This window comes from Lytechinus pictus, chromosome 1 (assembly GCF_037042905.1).
Source record: "Lytechinus pictus isolate F3 Inbred chromosome 1, Lp3.0, whole genome shotgun sequence".
NCBI lineage: Eukaryota > Metazoa > Echinodermata > Echinoidea > Temnopleuroida > Toxopneustidae > Lytechinus > Lytechinus pictus.
Window position 1 is genome coordinate 43,624,582 of NC_087245.1, and position 6,870 is coordinate 43,631,451.

Genomic DNA, 6,870 nt, shown 5'->3' on the forward strand with positions numbered 1-6,870 from the left:
ATCACCAGTATAAACTTAAAGTACATGAACGTAATCATAATCACTTCATTTTGCTCAGAATTCACTTAAGTCCATAAATACTGAAAGATATTTTTGAATGAATTTCACATGATTTAGAACGTTCACCATAGGTTAGAAAAAATATGAACATAAGATTACTTTGCCAAAACGTAGATCAAATCTATTGAGACATTAACCTTTTTGACATTGAATAGGCATATCATTTTACACAGTCTTCTTGTCTAAGAATTGCTCCAACTACGTATTGAAGGGTTATATATGAATGTAAGCATGAGCCCATCATAAACACGAAATTGCGGCATGTAATTTGATTTGCTACATGTCATAATTGATAACTAAATGACGTTCAATACTTGATGTTGCTACATAAAATAATTAAGGTCATGTGGCAATGTGAATTCATACCTACTCGAGTCATTAAGTAATTTCAATTAGTATATGACCTAATTAATTATGACATATAGCTCAAAATTGACTTGAATAATTATGACCAATTTGATTGACCTCAATTATTTGAAGAAGCAACATCAATTATTTAACATAAGCACTCTCAATCGAGGTGGAGTAACTCTTCTTTAGGTCATGTTTTATAGTACTGATTTATTACAATTCTAATGTAATTTCAATTCAATTTCCGATATCTAACTTTCAGTTCAGATTTCCATTTCAATCTTAATTTTAATGTCAATAACAGTATTTTTTTCAAATGCTACCCAGGGGGTAGCATTTGCACGTGTATATCATAATTGACTATATGTGATTGTTTGATTTTCTGTAAATATGTTCATTTTCTATGCTATGCTATGTATGTTCAATACCATGTAAAAATGCAAATTTCCACTTATTTATTTATCTGGACAATAAATACTACCTTATGAACCTTATGAACCTTATGTTACTATTCGAATTGGAACATGTCATTGTTTAGGTCATGCAGCAATTCAAATTACTTGCTCAAGTAAACAATTACAATTGTAATATCACGCAAAATGAATTAGCTGTACATGACATAATTCTGTTCTTTGATGGGCTTATGCTTCCATATATTAAGTAAATGGCTTTAATTCTTAATGATTATCCAAAAATTCATATACATAAAATAAACCAATATAAAGAGCATCATATCCAAAGTGATCACCAGTTCACCCAATGTTACAGTACAAAAATAAAAAGCTGATTTTCTTATGTACTTTCACACATGTTATACATGTGCACTGTATGTCACTTGACCCTGGCAGACAATAGAATTGACAAGCAGTGAGTCCTACATGTACATGTAGCTGCCTGGTTTGCATACTTTAATGTTATATGAATTTCAATCATGGCCATGTGCTGTTTATACACTAAATGGAGGGATCTTGTCATAATGTTATGTCAATTAAAAACTGAATAAAATCCCAATTATCCTGAATAGCTAGACTAGCCCCCTTGCAATGGACATTGTAATCTTGTTTTCTTTTACCTTTCATTATTTTTGAAAATTTTCATACAACTAGGGCTGGGACTAAAACCCGGGTACCCGAGTAGAAAAATCAATACCCGATACCCGAAAATTGCTCACCAGTATAATGTACATGTATTTGATTTGTATTGCGTAGTGTAAGACATGATTGTAACTCATTACAAAAGTACACAAGCCTCATTTTGAATTTCACCAATTACCCTCTAAATATCCATAAATATACAAGTTTTCAAGTGATGATGATGTGACCGAGATCGTTCAATCATCGCCATGTTTCTTTTGCAGTGCAGTGACGTCATCCAGCCACTGCGACGCAAACCAATTTATGAATGAAAATATAGTAAGCATGCGCATTGCAAGCCTCAGCCCCACGCAGTATTACGTCAAAACAAGTCTGCAATACTCTGTCACCTCATACCAAAATCGACCTACGAAGCACCAGCCAATCACGTTCTTGTTACCATTTTTAGTTCATCATAAACCGAAAATGGGAACACGATCGTGATTGGCTGGCGCATTTGACGCTCCGAAACCCGGAAATCAATTGACTTTGTTCACGTAGCGATACAAACTCACGAACACGATGTAATATCGATGCTACTTCGTAAGATTTTGACGGAAAAGCAAGAATAAAAATTTGCTTACCTGTGCAGTATCGGTGAGAAAACCTTTTATAATTCATATGATATATAGGAAAGTGGAATTCTAGGTCGATTTTGGTACGAGGTGACAGAGTATTGAAACTTGTTTCGATGGAATACTGCGTGGGGCACGGGAGGCTTGCAATGCGCATGCTTACTATATTTTCATTCATAAATTGGCTTGCATCGCATTGGCTTGATGACGTCACCTATGGGGTTTTTCCACCAGTCATATTTCAAGTGACATGATTTTCAGGTACCCACCCAAAAATTACCACGGGTACCCGAAGAGAAAAAACCCGAAAGTCCCAGGCCTACATACAACTCTTTGTTGTTTTTTTTACTTTATCAAAGCTTTTATGATTATAAATGTAATTAAATAATTTGACTTGATAAATGTATATTACTGGTATACTAATTGTGAATTTTTAGCAAGAAACAGTATTTGTGTTGGATTAATACATAAAAATGTTGCGAAATTTCGGAACAGCGTACCCAGGCATCACAAATTTGGTCTCAAAAGATGTGCAAGACTTGAAAGTAAAAAGGCAGCTAACAGCCTCCCAGTTATTAACCCTTAGTTAAATTGGACCAATTTGACCCTCCCCCCCTTCCAAAAATTTTGCGACCATGCTGTCGCACAATTTTTTTAAAACATGCCTCTTTCTAGTCTTGTGCATCTTTTGAGACCAATCTTGTGTCACCCGGTACGTGGTTCTGTAATAACGTGACATTATGTAAGTACATGTCATACCAAAAATTGCTCAAAAACGTGATTTTGTGTACAAAGTCAATGCAATAGAGGAAAAAGTATGATTTTGTATTCTAATTACGCATAAATTAGTATTATCACTTACTAACAATTTGCGTGAAATAATTTACAATTTAATTTTGTAAATTATGCCCTAGACAACCCATGTGCCAATGTTAGACGCGATTGTGCGGTCAAGATCTCAAGGAAGGGGGGGGGCCCTGGAAACCCCCCCTCCCCCCTTCCCCGGCCATATCAACTCCCAAAATACCCTGGCTTTAGTTGACTTTCTGGCTCCTCTTGAGTAGTCACCATTCATTGGACAGCTTGTTTTTATCCAAGTCTGTATAGCACGAGGCAGCTTAATCTGTAGAAAAAAAAACACATACCATTACGATAACATGAACAACATAAAAATACAAGAAATAAGGTGTTTTGCCCCCATCTAGATCTCTTTTCACAAGTACATATCTATCGGATAATGAGGTCCTTGCGGCTATCTCTCTTAGCATATTCTTGCTTATAAAAGCAAACTAAGCCGAAGAGTGACAAACAATTTATAATGCAAACAAATTGTCATAAGCACATATTGAAACTCTTTAATAAAACAATGAAGAATAAATCTACATCTTCTAACAAGGATTACACTGTATGCCACTGCATGAATACAATCTGCTTAATTTTGTAATTATAATATCTACTGAAGTGAATGCCTATATAATCACCTTTTATGAACTCCAACCGTGTCTTGTACAAGAACATGGCCTTTTCTGTGTACACCTGTAGTATCTTTCCCACATAATGCTGGACTTGCTGCTCGATCATCCAGAGATCCCTCTTTGAATCTTTAATGAAATGAAATGAATTTGAGTGACATAGTAAAATTTTATTTGCAGGTTAATACAAATACATGATGTAATAAAAATACATGATAAAACTTCTTCATTTCCATATTTCAGTGTTACAATTCAGGTGCAAAGAGTCATATTCTTTAATAATATTCAACATAAAATCAATGAAAACTAGTGCTGTTGTCGATAGGCCTCATATCGACATTGATGTCGACATACGAAGGATTTTCAAAATTCCGACATGTCGACATGCACGCACCCACATCGACATGTAAACATAAAATAAAAAGGGGTCTAGCCTACAATCACGAGTGTAAAGATTAGCTGAAAAGTTAGAAGCATTTATCCACAGTAATTGGCGCGATTAAAAGGTTTATTCAGCTTAGCAGCGCATTAAATGAAAAAAGAATATCTGCGAGCTGTGCGGCAGTAGAAATACGTCAGTGCAGGGCCGGCCTGCCCGATCGAGCCGCCCTCGATATCCCGTTATAGCGAGAGTAGCATTCACCGTACCCATCCACGGAAATATGCACCCATCGCGCGCTATTCACCGTGCTTGATAATACGTTGCTCCTCAATGCATTACTTTTCACATAAACGTGAGCAGCAGCGAACACGTGTTTTTGTCAAAGTTGTGACTGCCGCAATTGAGCGCTTACTTCATATCACGAAGTCACAGAAAACTTCCCTTCATTCGTTTGGAGATCGTTGCACGGATCGCCGCGGAAGTGATACTGAAATTATCGGTCGATTTTCATTACTTTTCATTGTCAAATTGAGGAGCTTGCGTTTGCAGCAATGATCACTGTTGTAATTGGTGATTCTCAAATTGGCTACGAGTGTTATTGAGCAATGCTTTCGAAACCGGATCCTGGTACAAAAACTTGATTCTCCAGAAAAAAAATGTGGATTAAATCAGTGATTTTGGAAGCTCAATTCCCGAACTGAGCCTGTATTATATAGATCTAGTGTGGGGATATCACTCGTGTCAAGGTGAATATATTTGATTGAGAGTGTTGTTCCACGATCGAATGCTTTTTTTTTATGTTAGGGAGCCCAGGCTAAATTACGGTCCCTTTTTCATGTCGACATTGTCGATGTCGGGATTAATTTTTAAGCGACATGTCGACATGGATTTTTGTTCCCGACAACAGCACTAATGAAAACATTAAAAGTAGAGGAGCATTTTAACCTTACTCACAGTCTGTTATTGTCGCTAAAGTCTTTACAATAAGAAGATTGGGCACTTTGCCGACATCGCGTAATGCTTTGCATCGATTTACATGTATAATAGTCTTTGTGCCTAGTCTTTTCTATGTAGTGTCTTTAATATGTAGATAAAACATGCGTCCTTTAGCTAGTTAGACGAACAATTTTGGAAATTAAAGACGGATCCATATTTTATCAACCGGAAGAGAAATTAGTGCTTAAATGAAGCTATTTGAGGGATATTGATGATATTTAGGGTGAATTGACTTCACATCTTTTCGTAAGTTTGTCAAGGCCGGACTTGATTTTATAGAAACCTCTTTTAAATTTGTGGGATTGCCTACCTCGAGTGAAGTTTGTGCAGGCTCCACTCCACTTCACTATTGCTACACTACGCTCCACCTACCCAAACTTTGAGTCTGAGACCGTGAACTGGATCTGTCGATCTGATATTCTGAGTGACAAAAAGTGGGATCTTATGGGGGGGGGGGGATATCAAATTCATGCAACATCACGCTCTTTAAAAAAATTAAAACTAATATTCTTCCTGCACACAAAGTTTCAGTTCTTCTCCATGCCTCTATCCGTCTCAAAATTGATGATTTAGAGCCAACATGAAGTTTCTCACATAGATGGCGGCGTAAACATCGGGCAAGTCTCTTCCGTCTAATCATGATATTTTTCGCATTTTTTGGAATGAATTTCTTCTTCAAAAATAACGACGAGAGCGTAGAAATGTTGGAAATTAAGTTTTATCCCATGTACATGATTTAGGTCTAACGTTAGGCTAGATCTTTTAGAAGGAAAGTAGAAATCTCGGGGCCGGGGGTGAAAGTTTCAAGTTTTGGCTTCCTCTGTGTGGGTATATGAGAAAGGATCCCTGGCTTCATATGAGAGTGACCTTACGAAGTTACGTTAGTAAATGATTTTCACTCTCTAGAAGCCGCCTGGCTAGGCCTACAGCCATTCCCGATCACGATATTTTGAAAAGTGGTGGATATTATTGACTTCAAATGTGACTGAGAGACTTGTCATGACATTTGGGAACAAATATTGGTGATGAGGTATGCTGGTATTAATCGGCCGGTGCGAAACTGCATTAGCGCCCACCCCTGACCTGGCTACAATCATGACAATACAAACATCCTCACCGCCGCCATCAATATACTACTAACTTAGCCAGCCGTTGGCCGTCCCCGGCCGCGCACACCGCAGATCAGCCCCCACCCGATAAGCGATCGGGAACAACGGCAGTGCAGTGGCCGTACGGTAATGATTAAAAAGTCGAAGAAATTTAAGTGCATGCCGCGCCAAACTACGAAAAATGGATCTAACTTACTGTTTAGCCTGTTGTGTGAATGTCTTAAGAAGTCGTTGTCCGAATCTGATCCATATTCTGTTAGTTTTTGTTGAAATATTGACGGCCTTCTTCATCAAGCTTCGGGTTCAGCTGAGCAGTTACGAGCGTTTTTTTTCAAATGGCGGAACCGGAAACACGTATACGGTACAGTCCGTGCGTTTGTACGTTTGTACGGGGAGCTCGGAGGGGGGGGGGTCTTACTTTTTACTTGGAAACCAGACAATTTGACTATTTTCGCCATCATTTATATATCATATTATTAACGTAAAGGAATTGAATAAAGTAAAATTCAAATATTTATTTCTTCTTCCTTTCTTTTTCTTTTCTATGTCTTTTAATTTTTTTCTTTCTCTTTATTCTTTTTTTTAATATAAGGATAGGATTTAAAAACATGTCTCACAATTTTACTGAAAATATGTTATATAGGCCTACTAGTATGCAAGTAGGATGACAAAGAAAGCAATGAGGAAAATCACAGCTCCAATCCTATGTATTTTTAATTTTATTTCTTTTCAAAAACACACATTTTATCCTTTCTTGCGATCGAAGGAAAGATCCCTTTATAAGGTTCAAGT

At 37.1% G+C, this 6,870-nt stretch overlaps 1 long non-coding RNA gene across 1 annotated transcript; it reads right to left on the reverse strand.

Moving 5' to 3' along the window:
• Positions 1–631: 631 nt before the first annotated feature.
• On the reverse strand, positions 632–6,394 carry LOC135155095 (uncharacterized). The gene is made up of 3 exons (XR_010294444.1): positions 6,275–6,394; positions 3,601–3,720; positions 632–3,242 (listed from the first exon to the last, which is right to left on the reverse strand). It is a non-coding gene; the product is annotated as an uncharacterized LOC135155095 (long non-coding RNA).
• Positions 6,395–6,870: the final 476 nt, after the last annotated feature.